General features: G+C 43.0%; 1 long non-coding RNA gene across 1 annotated transcript; it reads right to left on the bottom strand.

Annotated features, from left to right (window-relative positions):
• Window positions 1-5,451: 5,451 nt before the first annotated feature.
• Window positions 5,452-8,804, bottom strand: LOC137348468 (uncharacterized). Its single transcript, XR_010969113.1, has 3 exons — window positions 8,752-8,804; window positions 5,763-5,828; window positions 5,452-5,648 (listed from the first exon to the last, which is right to left on the bottom strand). It is a non-coding gene; the product is annotated as an uncharacterized lncRNA (long non-coding RNA).
• Window positions 8,805-18,849: the final 10,045 nt, after the last annotated feature.

Genomic DNA, 18,849 nt, shown 5'->3' with positions numbered 1-18,849 from the left:
GGCATTCTGTGTGTGGAGCCGGAGAACATAGGTGAGGTTTTAAATGATTACTTTTCATCTGTGTTCACTATGGAGAAGGACGATGTAGGTGTAGAGATCAGGGAGGGGGATTGTGATATACTTGAACATATTAGCATTGAAAGGGAAGAAGAATTAGCAGTTATATCGGGCTTAAAACTGTACAAGTCCCCACGCCCAGATGAGATGTAACACAGGCTGTTATGTGAGGCAAGGGAGGAGGTAGCAGGGGCTCTGACTCAAAGTTTCAAATCCTCTCTGGCCACAGGAGAAGTACCAGAGAATTGGAGGACCGCGAATGTGGTACCATTATTTAAGAAGGGTAGCAGGGATAAACCAGGTAATTACAGGCCAGTGAGTCTAATATCATTGGTTGGGAAACTATTGGAAAAATCTCTGAGGGACAGGATTAATCTCCAATAGGAGAGGCAGGGATTAATCAGGGATAGTCAGCATTGCTTTCTCAGTGGGAGATCGTGTCTGACTAGCTTGATTGAATTTTTTGAGGCGGTGATGACATTTTGTAGATGAGAATGAAGCAGTTGATGTAGTATTTATGGACTTCAGTAAGGCTTTTGATAAGGTCCCACATGGGAGATTGGTCAAGAAGCAATTTGGCAAATTGGATCCAAAATGGGCTCAGTGGCAGGAGGCAGAGTGTCATGGTCGAGGGTTGTTTTTCTGAGTGGAAGCCTGTGACCAGTAGTGTACCACAGGGATTGTTGCTGCGACCCTTGCTGTTTTTAGTGTACATTATTGATTTAGACGTGAACATAGGAGGTATGGTAAGTAGGTTCGCAGATGACACGAAAATTGGTGGTGTCATAAATACTGAGGAGGAAAGCCTCAGATTACAGGCCGATGTTGATGGGCTGGTAAGATGGGTGGAGCTTTGGCAAATGGAATTTAATCCTGAGAAGTGTGATGTGATGCATTTTGAGAGGACTAACAAGGCAGGGGAATATACAACGGATGGTAGGACCCTAGGAAATACAGAGGGTCAGAGGGACCTTGGTATACTTGTCCATAGATCACTTAAGGCAGCAGCACAGGTAGATAAGGTGGTTAGGAAAGCATATGGGATACTTGCCTTCATGAGCCAAGGCATAGAATTTCAGAGCAGGGAGGTTATGATGCAGCTGTATAAAGTGCCAGTTAGGCCACAGCTAGAGTACTGTGCACAGTTCTGGGCACCACACTATAGGAAGGATGTGATTGCACTGGAGAGGGTGCTGAGAAGATTCACCAGGATGCTGCTTGGGCTGGAGCATTTCAGCTATGCAGAGAGACTGAAAAGGCGACGGTTGTTTTCCTTGGAGCAGAGAAGGGTGAGGGGAGATATGATTGAGGGAGACAAAATTATGAGGGGTATTGATAGGTTAGATAGGAAGAAACATTTTCCCTTAGCCGAGCGGTCAATAACCAGGGGGCATAGATTTAAGGTAAGGTGCAGGAGGTTTAGAGTGGATTTGAGGAAAACATTTTCACCCAGAGAGTGGTTGGAATCGAGAATGCACTGCCTGAAGAGGTGGTAGAGGCAGGAACCCTCACAACAAGAAGTATATAGATGAGCACCTGAAACGCCATATTATACAAAGCTCTGAGCCAATGGCTGGAAAATGGGATTAGAATAGTTAGGTGCTTGATGAACGGGAAAGACACAATGGGCCGAAGGGCCTGTTTGTGTCCTGCATAACTCTATGATATTTGTGTTGTACTGTCTCCATTGCTGATAGTTTTTTTTTCATGTTAAGGATTTTTTTTTCTGCAAGAATTTCTGTTTAACTTTCGCCTGACCCACAGATTGTGTTGGACAGAGTCTGGAGCCGTGTCCTCCCAGCACCACCAGATGGGCTGCCATAGGGTCCTAATGTCCAACTGATTAGATTTTCATCAACTAGTTCAGTGGTGCAACTGAAACCAGCCAAAAAAAATGTTTCTGTTTGTGCGTATGTGCATGTGTGTGGTATGCTCTGTGGGTGTGGGTGTGTGGTTTGTGGGTGACCGTGTTTGAGGCACATGTGTGTGTGTGTGTGTGTGTGTGTGTGTGTGTGTGTGTGTGTGTGTGTGTGTGTGTGTGTGTGTGTTGTGTGTGGATACGGCGTGCCCAGAACACATACTTCTTAATGCATGCAATGCATTGCACTAACATAAGTGATTATGTGCATGAAGCGTTGTACAACATTTTATTCAATTTCAATTTATTCAAAATGTAATAGTATTACGTATCATTCAATAACGATAACACCTATTCACAACACATTCTGTTGTGTGGTCTTGTTGAGAAAGTGATCTCACACAGACTCTTCCATTGCCCAGGCGAACACGTCTGTCACTGAACTCATTGAACCTCTCTCTCAGATGCAATGAAGTCACTGAAGGTCTCTCCTCTCTCAGACTGAACTCACCGAATCTCTCTTCTCTCTCTCAGACTGAACTCACTGAACCTCTCTCCTCTCTTTAAGACTGAACTCACTGAATCTCTCTTCTCTCGCTCAGACTGAACTCACTGGACCTATCCCCTCTCTCTCAGACTGAACTCACTGAACCTCTCTCCTCTCTCTCAGACTGAACTCACTGAATCAATCTCCTCTCTCTCAGACTGAACTCACTGAAACTCTCTACTCTGTCTCAGACTGAACTCATTGAATTTCTCTCCTCTCAGACTGAACGCACGGAATCACTCGCCTCTCTCTCAGAATGAACTCACTGAACCTCTCTCCTCTCTCTCAGACTGAACTCACTGAACCTCTCTCCTCTCCCTCAGACTAAACTCACTGAACCTCTCTCCTCTCTCAGACTGAACTCAATGAACCTCTCTCCTCTCTCGCAGACTGAACTCACTGAATCAAATGTGAATTAAATGTGAATGGAGGTGAATGCGATGTTGAGACCAGAAGCAATTTGTGAGCTTGTTCTTGGTGCTGTCAGATTGAATCCACCCTCACAGGCAGGAAGACTGTTCATGGTGACAACCTGAAATTGACACCTGCTATTTCATTCTCAGGCAACACAACTTCCTGTTTCTCTTCTGCCGGTTCCAAACCACACATCTCACTTCTGAGCAGAAAATAAATCCAGGGGCCACAATCTGGTGGAAACATCTGCCAAGGCGGCCTATATCTATCCACAGAGTCGGTGCAGAGTCACACAGATCACATTGTGGTGACATTTACAAATGAACCTGTTGTTTCTGTTTCGAGTCTCCATTTCCGGACATAACTGACCATGTCTGTGGATCAGTCACTGAGCTCCCTCTGCTCTCTGAAACCGGCAGCTGGCAGTTTGCTCCCTTTAATTTTATGCCATTCTCTCTGTGTGTTCCTTGTTTTCTCTATTTCTCAGCTTTTATCTCTCACCACCTCGTGTTTCTGCCATTTTAAAAGTGTCTGTTTTTCTCTCTCCACCTGCGTGTGTTACTATTTAATAGAAGTGTTCAAAATAGGGCGGGTGTAATCATTTTCTGTATGGAAGAATATCTTTAACCTTGTTAATAGCTATCAGTAGCTGTTTGAAATTTCTAATTGCTCTGGTATTATGTGGGTAATATTTGTGTTGAAAGGATGGGGTGAATCCTGCAACAATCTCCCCCCTCCCCTCAGGTATTTATCCAGTTCCCTTTGAAAGTTACTGTTCAAACTGCTTCAAGCACCCTTTCACGGTGTGCATTCCAGATCACAGAAAATCTCTGTATTAAAACAAAATTCTTCTCATCTCCCCTTTTGGTTTTGTTGCCATATTGATGGTTGTGGTGGAGTGGGGGTGGGGGGTGCAAATTGGCAGCGATATGAACAATGGGATTAATTGGACAGCTCACTCATTTTTGCACAACTCTGAACTTTCCTCTGGTGAGGTTTGAACTTTGAATTTAATTGGCTTCAGCAAAAGATTTAAAACATTGGTTTCTACGAACTGGCCCCGATGTTCCTGTGCAACACAGCGACTGCAAAAAGGAAAGGAAAGATTTGCATTTATATCACGCTTTTCACAACCACCGGACATCTCAAAATGCTTTAGAATCCATGAAGTACTTTTGAAGTGTTGTCACTGTTGTAATGCAGGAAACATATCAGCCAGTTTACAAACAGCAAACTCTCACAAGCAGCAATGCGATAAAGACAAGATAATCTGTTTTTGTGATGTTGATTGAGGGATAAACCTTTACCAGGACACTGGGGATAACTCCTTTGTTCTTCTTCCAAATAGTACCAGAGAGCTTTTACATCCACCCGAGCAAGTAGATTTGGGCCTCGGTTTGACATCTCATCTGAAAGACGGCACCTCTGGCAGTGCTGTGCTCCCTCAATACTGCACTACTGTATCAGCCTTGATTTTTGCTCTCAAGCCCCGGATTGGGTCTTGAACCTGGAAGCTAATGACTCAAAGGTGAGCGTTGTAAAAACTGAGGCACAGCTGACAGATGAGAAGAAACAGTTTCTTTTCAGTTCCTCTGAGACATGCACCATTGTCACCTCAGATATCAGAAATCTCTGGAGTACGCCCTGTCCTCATGGTCACCCCCTTTTGTGCATCAGCTTAGTCAGGTGGAGTCAGCCACATGTGCCTGTCATGATGTTTCCATTCCTATTTTTTCACACTACTCCCTGTTTCACTCACCAGAACACAGAAGCCTGTACTCGGCCCAAGACGTCAGTGCTTACCTGCTCTTTGTCTTCCTATTGCAATCGGGTGTTTATTAGACCCCCTGCCTCTCTCAAGATAAGAGTTCCTGCAGTAAAAGCAGCCTCTGTTATTGATACCCTTGAGCCGGCCTCTGTGATTATTAGTGGGAGAGGGGGAAGAGGTCTTTTAGGAGTGGGCAGTCACGTCAAACTTGCAATTATGTCACCAGAACCCCTGCCTCGCTGGATGGAGAAATTGCCTAGAATTGCTCCATCTGCCATTCCCCTCACTCCTTCTGAGTCTAACAAAATAGTGGGCAAAAGAACAGAACGACTTGCATTTATATTGGCAACGGGAGCATCGGCCTAGATTATGCAGTCGAGTGTCTGGAGTGGGGCTTGATCCCACACCTTCTGACTGAGGCTGAGAGTGTCAATGCTGACATGATCTTTTCCCAGCTCCCATTACACCAGACAGTGCCTGCGTTATTACACTAAGCCCATCCCATTCAAACTGCAGTGGACATTGACTCTGTTATGAGGTGTTAGGCAAAGTATTTGCTGTTATTATTGTACGAAGTATTGTTTCAATTACGATTACATCAAGACATGGTTCTTGATGTCCTGTCTCTCTGTTATCATTGCACGGGGCCATATCTCTGTTTATATCACACGGTATTAAACAATCTGCAATTACAGTTTGAATAAAAGGAAATGAAATGCAGAAACAATCTAGTGAAATAGGTTATATAACTCTGTGGAACCACCATGCAATCATTAAGTATGATTTATTTGGCACACACACACACACACACACTCGCCTATATATAACATTGTGTGTTTTCATTTCAGTTGTCCCTGTTGATCAGATGATTGAACTTGGTGGACATTAGGACCCGGCGGCAGCCTGTCGGTTGGGGCTGCGGGGTCACTGTTCCAGGCTGTTTCTGACACAATCACGAGGTCAGGTGAAGTCGAAATTGAAAATCCCGCAGCGACAAAAATATCCTGAACATTAAAAAGTGAGGAATTGTCACAGTACAACACAAGTGTGAATTAGTACACTTTAACACAACAGAGTTTGTTACCAAGTGTTGTAAAGTGCAGTGCACTATTACTGACCTTTAGTCCTGTCCTTCAATCCCACCCAGTCCGTCTCTGGGAGCTTGTTGCAGGATTCAGCCCATCCTTTCAACACAAATATTACCCACATAATACCAGAGCAATTAGAAATTTCACATAAGCTACTGATAGGTATTAACAAGATTAAAGGTATTCTTCCATGCAGAAAATGATTGCACCCGCCCAACACACAAACACATAAGATGGAGATTGGTTTGAGGCAGTGGCACAGAAAGAGTCACGATCGGATTGACCGCCCGGGAGAGACAGCAACTCCGTTGACTGCAATGAAATTGAGCAGCAGGCCCTGGGTAGAAAGGGCGGCCGAGCCAAAAGCGTCCATTCGGCCGTAACCTGATACCAATTTCCAGTCTAACATCTTTATTTATAATAATATCTCTTCATCTGCTGAAAACATGGCCTAGTGCAGTGAAAAACCAACATGGCCCAGTGTAATATAAACCGAGAGAGGGTCCAGTGTAATATAAACAGAGACATGGACTGGTGCAGTAAGAACAGAGATCGGGTTAGTGTAAGATAAACCGAGATGCAACGAAGTCCAGTCATAACTGAAACATGGTCTAGTGTAATATCGTGTAAATGTTGTGAAGGTTCCTGCCTCCACCACCTCTTCATGCAGTGCATTCCAGATTCCAACCATCCTCAGAGTGAAAAACAAATTCCTGAAAACCCCTCTAAACCTCCTGCCCCTTACCTTAAATCTATGCTCCCTTGTTATTGACGCCTCCGCTGAGCGAAACATTTTCTTCCTATCTAACCTATCACTGCCCCTCACAATTTTGTATACCTCAATCATGTTCCCCCTCAGCCTTCTCTGCTCTAAGTAAAACAACCCTAGCCTTTTCAGTCTCTCTGCAGAGCTGAAATGCTCCAGCCCAGGCAACATCCTGCTGAATCTCCTCTGCACCCTCTCCAGTGCAATCACATCCTTCCTATAGTGTGGTGCCCAGAACTGTTCACAGTACTCCAGCTGTGGCCTAACTAGCGTTTTATACAGCTCCATCATAACCTCCCTGCTCTTATATTCAATGCCTCGGCTCATAAATGCAAGAATCCTATAGAGTCATAGAGTTTTACAGCACAGAAGCATGCCCTTCGTCCCAGCGCCCCTGCGCTGACCATCAAGCACCTGTCCAAAACTAATCCCACTTGCCCGCACTTGACCCATAGTCTTGTATACTATGGCATTTCAAGTGCTCATCTAAATACTTCTTAAATGTCGTGTGTGTTCCTGCCTCTACAACCTCTTCAGGCAGTGTGTTCCAGATTCCATTCAACCTCTGGGTGAATTTTCTTTCCTCCACTCCCCTCTAAAACTCCTGCCCCTTATCTTAAATCTATGTCCCCTCGTTATTGACCTATCTGCATGAGGGAAAATGTTTCTTCCTATCTATCCCATAAATGCCTCTAATAATTTTCATATGCCCTGCTAACCATCTTATCAACCTGTGCTGCTGCTTTCAGTGATCTATGGACAAGTACACCAAGGTCCCTCTGACCTTCTGTACTTCATAGGGTCCTACCATCCACGATATATTCCCTTGCCTGATTAGTACTCCAAAAATGTATCACCTCACAGTTCTCAGGATTAAATTCTATTTGCCACTGTTGCGCCCATCTTCCCAGCCCATCGATATCGTCCTGTAATGTAAGGCCATCCTCCTCACTATTTACGACACCACCAATTTTCATGTCATCTGAGAACTTACTGATCACACCTCCTATATTCACGCCTAAATCATTAATGTACACTACAAACAGTATGGGTCCCAGCACCAATCTCTGCGGTACACCACTGGTCAAAGGCTTCCACTTGCAAAAACAACCCTCAACCATCACCCTCTGCCTCCTGCTCCTGAGCCAATTTTGGATCCAATTTGCCAAATTGCACCGGATCCCATGAGATCTTATCTTTTTAAACAATCTCCCGTGTGGGACATTATCAAAAACCTGACTGAAGTCCATGTAGAATATCAACTGCTTTATCCTCATCTATACATTGAGTCACCGCCTTGTAACATTCAATCTAGTTAGTTAGACACGATCTCCCCCTGACAAAGCCATGCTCCCTCTCCCTGATTAACCCCTGCCTCTCCAAGTGGAAATTAATCCTATCCCTCAGAGATTTTTCCAATAGTTTCCCTCCCACTAATGTTAGACTCACCGGCCTGTAATTCCCTGGTCTATCCCTACTACCCTTCTTGAATAATGGTACCACATTCGCTGTCCTCCGATCCTCTGGTACCTCTCCTGTGGCCAGAGCAGATTTGAAAATTTGTGTCAGAGTCCATGCTATCTCTTCCCTTGCCTCACATAACCGCCTGGGATACATCTCATCTGGGCCTGGGGATTCATCCACTTTTAAGTCCACCAGAACCGCTAATACTTCCTCCCTTTCAATGCTAATATGTTCAAGTATATCACGATCCTCTTCCCTGATCTCTACACCAACATTGACCTTCTCTATGGTGAACTCAGATTAAAAGTAATAATTTAAAACCTCACCAATGCCCTCCGGCTCCACAAAGAGATTGCACCTTTGGTCCCTAATGGGTCCTACTCTTTCCCTGGTTATCCTCTTACCCTTAATATACTTAGAAAAAGCTTTAGAATTTTCCTTTATCTAGCCTGCCAGTGTTTTTTCTTATCTACTCTTCTCTCTCCTAATTACTTTTTTAAGTACCCCCCCCCCCCCGCTACACTTTCGATACTCATCTAGTACCTCCACTGCTTTCAGCGCTGTGAATCTGCCAAAAGCTTCCATTTTTCCTGATCCAATCCTCTCTCCCTTGACATCCAGGGTTCCCTTCACCTTAACGGGTACATGTTGTCTTTGAACTCTCACTGTTTCCTCCTTGAATGACTCCCACTGGTCTGGTGTAGACTTTCCTCCAAGTAGCGGCTCCCAGTCCACTACGGCCAGATCCTGTTTTATCGTATTGAAATCGTCCTTCCCCCAATTCAGTACCTTTATTTCTGGTCTATCTTTGTCCTTTTCCATAACTACCTTAAACCTTCCAGCGTTATGGTCACTTTTGCCGAAATGGGTCTCGTGAAATATAAACAGAGACAGGGTCAACTGTAATATAAACAGAGTCAGCGTCCAAAGTAATATAAACAGAGACAGGGCCTAGTTTAATAATAACAGAGGCACGGCAGAGTGTAATACAATCAGAAACAGGGTCGAGAGTAATATAAACAGTGACAGGGCTTGGTGCAGAAAGACCAGAGATAAGGTCGAGTGTAATGTAAACATGGCCAAGGCCTGGTGCAGTAAGAACAGAGATAGGGTCGAATGTAATATAAACAGAGATGCAACGAAGTCCAGTCGTAACTGAGTCATGTTCTAGTGTAATATAAACAGAGAAAGGGTCAAATGGAATATAAAAAGAGACAGGGTCAAGTGTCATATAAAAAGAGACAGGGTCCTGTGTAATATAAACAGAGAGTGTTCCAACTGCAATGTAAACACATTAGTAATGAAAGGACAAGGCTTATTTTAATACGAATAGGGACATGTTCAAGTGGAGTATAAACAGGGACATGTTCCAGTGTAATATGAACGGAGACATTGAATGGTCCGGCACTAATTGAGACTGGGTTTAGTGTACTATAAACAGACACAGGGTTTGGTGCAGCAATAACAGAGACTTTGCCGAACTTAATATAAACAGAGACATAGTCCTGTGTAGTAGCAGCTGGGATAGGGTCTAGAGCAGTAATAACTGAGAGAGGGACTGGTGCAATAGGATCAGAGACAGGCACTGTGGTAATATAAACAGGTACAGGGCCTGGTGCAGGAATACTGAGACAGGCTCCAGTGCACCAATTATTGATACAAGATCTACGGTAATATGAACCAACATTGGGTCCAGCTCAGTAAAAACTGAGATTGTGTCTCGTTTAGTATTAACAGTCATGTTCTGGTGTAATTTAAACAGATACATGATCAAGTGTAATCTGAAATCTGTCGAGTGCAATAATAATTGGGACAGTGTCTTGTGTAATGAGAACAGGGACATGATAGAATGTAGTCATACGTGAGACAGGGTCCATTAGAAGAAAAACCGAGACAAGGTCCAGTGCAGTAATTATTGATACAGAACCTCGATTTCAATGATCTGAGACATGGACAAGTTCAGCACCAGGTGAGACAGAATTCCGTGTAGTAGTAACAGAGAGATGGTTCATTACAGTAATAACCGAGACAGGGCTTTGTGTGATGGAAACAGAAATGTGATCTCGTACAGGAATGACCTAGACAGGGTATTGTGTGGTGCAAACAGAAACATGGTCCAGAGTATTAACACCTGAGATTGGGCCAATGTCGGAATAGCTGAGCAATGGACTGTTTTTATATGTTCAGAGACAATATTTGTTGGAATACGAATCGGAAAATGACCTGGTATAATATAAACAGAGACAACATCTAGTATAATATAGACAAAAGCAAGTTCTAGCTTAATATAAACAGAGACAGCATCTAGTGTAATATAAACAGAAACAGGATCTGGAGCAGTAATAATGAAGGCAGCACCTGTTTCAAGTAATGTAAACAATCGGGCTTTCACTGACACCTTGTGGTTGTGTTTGGCCATTGCTCCTCTTGTGAAAATGTCGATGTCAGTTACTGCTTCTGATATTAATACACCAAGAAACAACTTGCGTTGAAGTCCCAGCCCATCACCTTCTCTAGGAGGTCCCAAAATTTGAAGTGCAACTAATTCCAGATGAATGTTGCCGATTTCTGCACAGAGAAATTTGTAATAGAGCAAAATGGCTGAACGTTTGTTAGTTTAATTTGTTGATCTTGGTTGAAGGGGTTCCGCCACTTGTGGCAGAACCTGCCTCTCAAGGAATGGCCTTCACAGCGAGGTCATCGGCATCCTGGTGTACGAATGGGAGGAGGACATGAGGCCAGGCAGAGTAGCACCAGCTGCTGCAGGATAGTGAGACAGAAGGGTACATTGCGGGTACAGGACATCCCTCCTCTCCTGGATCTCCTCCACCAGGACCGACAAGGCTTTCTGAGAATCTGTGCAGCCACTCAGTTGGTTCCTGAGCCATCCTGAAACTTGTTACCGTGTGTCAGGCCGCCAACCTCACACTTATAGTAGAAGTGCGTGCATGGAGCCCACATATATTGATTCAAGAATATTGTGGTTACTCAGCACCTGAGTGTTGAACCTGCTGGTCTCTGGTTTAACATTTCCAGACAAGTTCAATTTTATGGCAATCAGCAATTAGATGGAAATTGGGTGCTAAATGCAGTCATTCAAACAGGGTCTTTTCATCAGCACAGTCCCCATTTAGCCCCTGGTTTCACTCTCTCACCAAAGTCACCCCATTTGTATCTGTGCAAAGCACACCATATTATTTACAACTCCATAAATATAAGTAATTATCTTCACCAATTTTTAAAGCATTTATTTAATTCAAGATGTGATTGCAGACCGAGGGGTAATGAGCAGCGACTCTCCAGTCTCTGTGCTTTATTGTTAAGTGATCACCTCACCATCACACAGAAGCTGATGGTAAAACACCTCGCGTGTGTGATGATTTGTGTAAGTGATGGTAAAAATGAAACTACCTGTACATGATGTGAAGCTAATAAATCTATAAATGACTGATTTATTATTTCCATTGTTTGTAAAGGAATGAAACACTTGCTGCTTTCTGTGAATTTCGCACCATTTCTGCTTCCATAAAATTCATTTTAACGTTTTACCGTCACCATTTCCTCTCCGACATCTTCCAATATTTTTTCTGGTTACTTCACTAATAACTGAGGCACAAACTACAACATTATAGAATGTGACATCGTTTAGTGGAATGAATAGAGATATGGCCTCGCGCCGCAACATCTGAGGCAGCCGAGCAGAATAGAAACAAACAACATGGTCTAATGTAATATAAACAACGAAATCGATGTGTTCAATAAATCTCGAGCCTTGGCCAATTGTATTAAATGATCTGCAATTACGTTTTGGGTGGAAGGAAATAAAATTCTAAAATATAATTTAAGACTTGAGGTATTCTCCTCAGAACAAAGGAAATGTAATAAAGGTGGGACATGATTTAGTGCAGTGATAACGGAGCAAGGCCGAATGTATTATAAACAGAGAATTGGTCTCCTGCACTAATAACAGCACATGGTCTTATGTTGTAAGCTGAGACAGGGCTTTGCTTAATAGAAACAGAGATATGGCCCAGTGTAGTAATATGTGAGACAGGGCCTTGTGAAATGTGAGTAGAAGCGTAGTCTAGTGCACCAATAAAGGAGGCAGCATCTCTAGTAACATAAACTGGGACAGTGAAATATCAGCAGAATTAATTTAGTTGAGTAATAACAGAGACAGGGTCTGGTGCAATGGAAATAGAGACATGGTTTCGTAACTGGGAGAGGAGGTGGTGCATTATAAACAGAGAGGGAGAGAGAGAGGGAGTTGGCCTCGTGCTGCAATGACTGAAACAGAATCTTGTTTGCTATACTAAGAGGCAAACGTTTCTGCATTTAAAACTGAGACAAGACCACAGTAACATCAACAGAAATAGGGCCAAATGTAATGTAAACAGGGCCGAGTGTCATGTAATGTGTACTACCGGACCATGTATCTGTTTATATTTAAAATAGGCCATGTTTCAGTTCTCATTTCACGAGGCCGTAGATGACGAGTAGAAAAATAATGATGTCGCTAAATTTTACAAACAATGGTCAGCGTCAACTGGCGTAATGTAACCATCTCCCAGCGATCAACTGGGATTGAGGGAACAGACTAAAGGTGTAATGAACTTTGCACTACTTCGTGATAAACTTTGTGTTAAAGTTTACGAATTCACTGTTGTGTTGTACTGTGAAAATTGCTCACAAATTCCTTTTATTGCTGAGGGATGTTTTTCCTGCAGGATATTCTGTTTAGCTTTCATCTGACCAACTGACTGTGTCAGCCAGGGTCTGGAACCGTGACCACACAGCACCGCCAGATGGGCTGGTGCAGGATGCTAAAATCCAGCTAATGCCATAACTCTCAGCTGCTCGATCGGAATAACATTGCACACTTTAAAATTGCATATGGACAATAGCAATAAAAAGAAAGAAAATTACCCGATCACACAAAGTCAAAGTTGATTAAAATAGATGTTTAAAACTAATTTCAATGCATGAAAATAATCAATGAGTCCCTTAATGAATGGATATGGTCATCCATTTATCAATCTCCCGTTAAAAGTTATTTCAGAGAAAAGCACGAACGAGTTCAAGAACCGATTTGTCCTACATTTAAGGGATTGTAGCCTTTTCCCTGAACGCTTTGAAAAGTAATATTGAGACAAGGGGCGATTCTTACTGTTCATAATGTTCTTTTGTACAAATTCTTTGAGAGCAGATGTTGTCAAGAAATATCTGCTCATCACTACCATTCCTGCTTGGTTCAGAAATCTCTGTACCCTGAAAGTATCTACATTCCGAAGACAACAGTACCAGGAAAGACATTCAAAAAGGACAGCACCCAAAACAACAACTGTATAGAAGAGTTTCATGATTACGGGTTCTGCTCGAAAGGATTTTAATTTTCTGAGTAGTATATTGGTGTATGTCACTTGGCCAGCACATCTCCACACTGTTCTCTCCAATTCAACTTATCATCAATAAAATGGTATTGAATTGAATTGAATATCGCATTAAACCATAACTCTGTTTAATTACATTAAACCATGTCTTTGTCTTTTGTTTATACGAGGCCGTGTCTCGGTTATTTTATGGCACCAGACCATTTAACTGTTATATAGATAGATGGATAGGAATATAAATGAAAATATATGTCTGTGTGTGGTGCAATCATTTTTGGTTGTAAGAATACGTTTAATCTTATTCAAAGCGATAAGCAGTGGTGTGCAATTTCTAATTGCTCTGGTATTCTGTGGGTAATACAAAGAACAAAGAAAGAACAAGGAAAATTACAGCACAGGGACAGGCCCTTCGGCCATCCAAGCCTGCGCCGATCCAGATCCTCTATCTAAAGCCTATTTTCTAAGGGTCAGTATCTCTTTGCTTCCTGCTCCTTCATGTATCCGTCTCGATACATCATAAAAGAAGCTTTCATGCCCGCGTCTACCACCTCCGCTGGCAACGCGTTCCAGGCACCCACCACCCCCTGCATAAAGAACTTTCCACGCATATCCCCCCTATACTTTTCCCCTCTCACTTTGAACTCGCGACCCCTAATAATTGAATCCCCCACTCTGGGAAAAAGCTTCTTGCTATCCACCCTGTTTATACCTCTTATGATTTTGTACACCTCAATCAGGTCCCCCCTCAACCTCCGTCTTTCTAATGAAAATAATCCTAATCTACTCAACCTCTCTTCATAGCGAGTGCCCTCCATACCAGGCAACATCCTGGTGAACCTCCTCTGCACCCTCTCCAAAGCATCCACATCCTTTTGGTAATGTGGCGACCAGAACTGCACGCAGTATTCCAAATGTGGCCGAACCAAAGTCTTATACAACTGCAACATGACCTGCCAACTCTTGTACTCAATACCCCGTCCGATGAAGGAAAGCATGCCGTATGCCTTCTTGACCACTCTATTGACCTGCGTTGCCACCTTCAGGGAACAATGGACCTGAACACCCAAATCTCTCTGTACATCAATGTTCCCCAGCACTTTTCCATTTACTGTATAGTTCACTGTTGAATTGGATCTTCCAAAATGCATCACCTCGCATTTGCCTTGATTGAACTCCATCTGCCATTTCTCTGCCCAAGTCTCCAATCTATCTATATTGTGCTGTATTATCTGACAGTCCCCTTCACTATCTGCAACTCCACCAATCTTAGTGTCGTCTGCAAACTTGCTAATCAGACCACCTATACTTTCCTCCAAATCATTTATGTATATCACAAACAACAGTGGTCCCAGCACGGATCAGTGTGGAACACCACTGGTCACACGTCTCCATTTTGAGAAACTCCCTTCCACTCCGACTCTCTGTCTCCTGTTGCCCAGCCAGTTCTTTATCCATCTAGCTAGTACACACTGGACCCCATGCGACTTCACTTTCTCCATCTGCCGACCATGGGGAACCTTATCAAACGCCTTACTGAAGTCCATGTAAATGACATCGACAGCCCTTCCCTCATCAATCAACTTTGTCACTTCCTCAAAGAATTCTATTAAGTTGGTGAGACATGACCAATATTATTGTTGAAAGGATGGGGCGAATCTTGTAACAATCTCCCAGAGATGAACTGGGTTGAGGGATAGGACTAAAATTAAGCAATTTACACTGCTTACTGACAAATTCTGTTGTATTGAAGTTTACGAATCCATCACTTGTGTTGTAATGTGATAATTTTCACAATTCCTTTCTATTGTTAAGAATTGTTTCCCCTGCAGGATTTTCTACTTAGGTTTCGTCTGACCTAATGACGGTGTCAGACAGAGTCTGGAACCGTGACCACACAACACAACCCTATGGGCTGCCGCATTAATAACTGGGACAAGACCGAGCATAATATCAAAAGCAACATGGTCTAGTATAATATTGGTGGGATGGGATTTCGTGTAATAGAAGTGGGACATGATCTAGATTAGATTAGAGATACAGCACTGAAACAGGCCCTTCGGCCCACCGAGTCTGTGCCGAACATCAACCACCCATTTATACTAATCCCATATTCCTACCAAACATCCCCACCTGTCCCTATATTTCCCTGCCACCTACCTATACTAGTGACAATTTATAATGGCCAATTTACCGATCAACCTGCAAGTCTTTTGGCTTGTGGGAGGAAACCGGAGCACCCGGAGAAAACCCACGCAGAAACCGGGAGAACTTGCAAACTCCACACAGGCAGTACCCGGAATCGAACCCGGGTCCCTGGAGCTGTGAGGCTGCAGTGCTCACCACTGTGCCACTGTGTAGTAGTAACATCTGAGCAAAGCCTATGTATTATAAACAGACAAATGGTCTCCTGCAGTAATAACTGCACATGGTCTAATGTAGTATGCTGGGACAGAGTCCAGTGTAATATAAACAGAAATATGGTGCATTGCAGAAACAACTGAGGCATGGCCTTGTGTAATATAAGTCGAAGCATGGTCTAGTGCAGCAGTAAACTAGAATGAGTCGTGTGCAAAATAAACAAAGAGATGTCTAATGCAATGCCAACTGAGATAATGTCTACTGTAATATGAACTGCAGCAGTGTCTAGTGCAGTAACGAAGGAGGCAGAGTCTAGTGTAACTTTAACCTAATTCCATAGCTCTCAGCTGCTAGATGGGGACAACTGAAAACTAATCGAGCACACACAAACACACATGTAAGTGTACATGTATGTGTAATTGTATATGTGTATATGTAAAATGTGTGCGTTTGTGTAGAAAGCACATCATTATTAATACTTCTCAATGGATTCAACAAAGATGGATAATTACCTTCACAAATTATATTTTAGCATTTTATTTCCTTCTATTCAAAACGTAATTGCAGATCATGTAATATATTTAAGCATGGCTCTAAACCTATTACACAAAATGATTCCGCTGTTTATATTACTCAATGTCACATATCCATCTATATTACGCTGGACAATATCTCTTTTATTCTTGCATTGCACAATGTGTCAATTTATATTGCACTAGATCCTGTCTCAGTTATTACTACACCGCACCATCCATCTGTTTATATTACATTAGCCCTTACCTCAGTTCTCATTGCACCAAGTCATAGACGACTCCAGCAGAAAAATTATGATTATGCTAAACTTTTACAAAACACCAGTAGGCTTCAGCTGGAGTATTGTGTTCATTTCTGGGTACCACTTTTTCAGAAAGACATCAAGGCCTTGGAGATGGTCCAGAAAAATGTTCTAAAATGGTACCAAGGATAAAGATTTCTGTTAGATGGAGAGACTGAAGCAGCAAAGTTTGTTCTGCTGAGAGAAGAAAAGGTTAAAAGGAGATTTCATAGAGGTGTTTTGATTTTCTTTTATTCATGTGATGTGGGCATCCCTGGCTTGGCCAGCATTTATTGCCCATCCCTAATTGCCATTGAAAAGGTGGTGATGAGCTGCCTTCTTGAACCACTGCAGTTCATGTGAGGTAGCTGCACCCACAGTGCTGTTAGGAAGGGAGTTCCAGGATTTTGACCCAGCGACAGTGAAGGAACAGCGATATAGTTCCAAGTCAGGATGGTGTGTGATTTGTATGGGAACTTGCAGGTGGTGATTTGATTTTGATATACAGCACTGAAACAGGCCTTTCGGCCCACCAAGTCTGTGCCGACCATTTACCACCCATTTCTACCATTCCAACACTAATCCCATATTCCTACCACATCCTCACCTATCTCTGTATTCCCCTACCACTTACCTATACTAGGGGCAATTTATAATGGCCAATTTACCTATTAACCTGCAAGACTTTTGGATGTGGGAGAACTTGCAAACTCCACACTGGCAGTACCTTGAATTGAAGCCGGGTCACTGGAGCTGTGAAGCTGCCTTAGTACCATCTAGTACTCTTGTCCTTCGAGGTGGTAGAGGTTGTGGGTTTGGAAGGTGCTGTCTGAGGAGCCTTGGTGCGTTTGATCGAATATGTAAATTGAAAATATTTCCAGTGGTAGAACGGTTGATAACGAGAGGACAAAAATTCAAGGTAAATAGCAAAATAACCAAAAGCTACGTGGACTTGGATCTTGGAATATGGAGTAGAATCTCCAAATTTGCAGATGACACCAATCTTGGAGGTATGGCAAATAGTGAGGATGATATATAACCACTGCAACAGGTCATAGAAGGTCAGCAGTGTGGACAGACAAGTCGCGGGTGATGCATTTTGGCAGAAGGAAAAGGGAGAGGCAGAATTTACTTAATGGCATAGTTCTAAAGAGTGTACAGGAACAGGGGGACATTGGGATGCATGTGCATTGATCTTTGAAGGTGGCACAACATCTTGAGAGAGTGGTGAGGCAAGCATATGGGATCTTGGGTTTCATAAACACAGGTATTGAATACAAAAGCAGGGACGTTAAGCTGAACATTTGTAAGATTAGATGAGAGAAACAGCACTGAAACAGGCCCTGCAGCCCACCGAGTCTGTGCCGAACATCAGCCACCCATTTATACTAATCCTGCACTAATACCATATTCCTAGCAAACATACCCACCTGTTCCAATATTTCCCTACCACCTACCTATACTAGTGACAATTTATAATGGCCAATTTACCGATCAACCTGCAAGTCTTTTGGCTTGTGGGAGGAAACCGGAGCACCCGGAAAAAACCCACGCAGACACACGGAAAACTTGCAAACTCCACACAGGCAGTACTCGGAATCGAACCCGGGTTCCTGGAGCTGTGAGGCTGCGGTGCAAACCACTGCGCTACTATGCCGCCCTGGTCAGGCTCTGGTCAGGCCAATACTGGAGTATTGCGTCCAGTTCTGGTCACCACACTTTTGGAAGCATGTGAGAGTCCTTGAGAGAGATTTATTAGAATAGTTCTGGGGATGGAGGATTTTCATGACAAGGATAAGTTGGAAAAACTGAGCTTATTCTTCTTCAAACAAAAGAGGTTGAGGGGAGATTAATAGACATGTACAAGATTATGACAGATTTCGGCAAGTTAGAGGTGGAAAATAAAAGCAAAATACTGCAGATGCTGGAAATCTGAAATAAAAACGAGAAATGCTGGATGTACTCAGCAGGTCTGGCAGCATCTGTGCAGAGATAAACAGAGTTATTGTTTCAGGTCAGTGACCCTTCATCAGAACTAACAAATATTAGAAATGTAAAAGGTTTTAAGCAAGTAAAGCGGGGGTGGGGCAAGAGATAACAAAGGTGAAGGTGTTGATAAGATAGGATCACAGAGAACAACTGACCAGAAGGTCATGGAACAAAGGCATTAACATACCGTTCTGAGTATAAATACTGCTGAGTATTTCCAGCATTTCTTGTTTTATTTTATATTAGAGGCGGAAAAGTCATTCACATTAACTAATGGTACAAGGACTAGGGGACACAGAATGAAGGCTTTGGGCAATAGATGCAAGGGGAATATGA

Source organism: Heterodontus francisci, chromosome 34, assembly GCF_036365525.1.
Source record: "Heterodontus francisci isolate sHetFra1 chromosome 34, sHetFra1.hap1, whole genome shotgun sequence".
In the NCBI taxonomy this organism is placed as follows: domain Eukaryota; kingdom Metazoa; phylum Chordata; class Chondrichthyes; order Heterodontiformes; family Heterodontidae; genus Heterodontus; species Heterodontus francisci.
The sequence above is the reverse complement of the archived record's forward strand: the minus strand, read 5'-3'. Positions and strand labels throughout refer to the sequence as shown.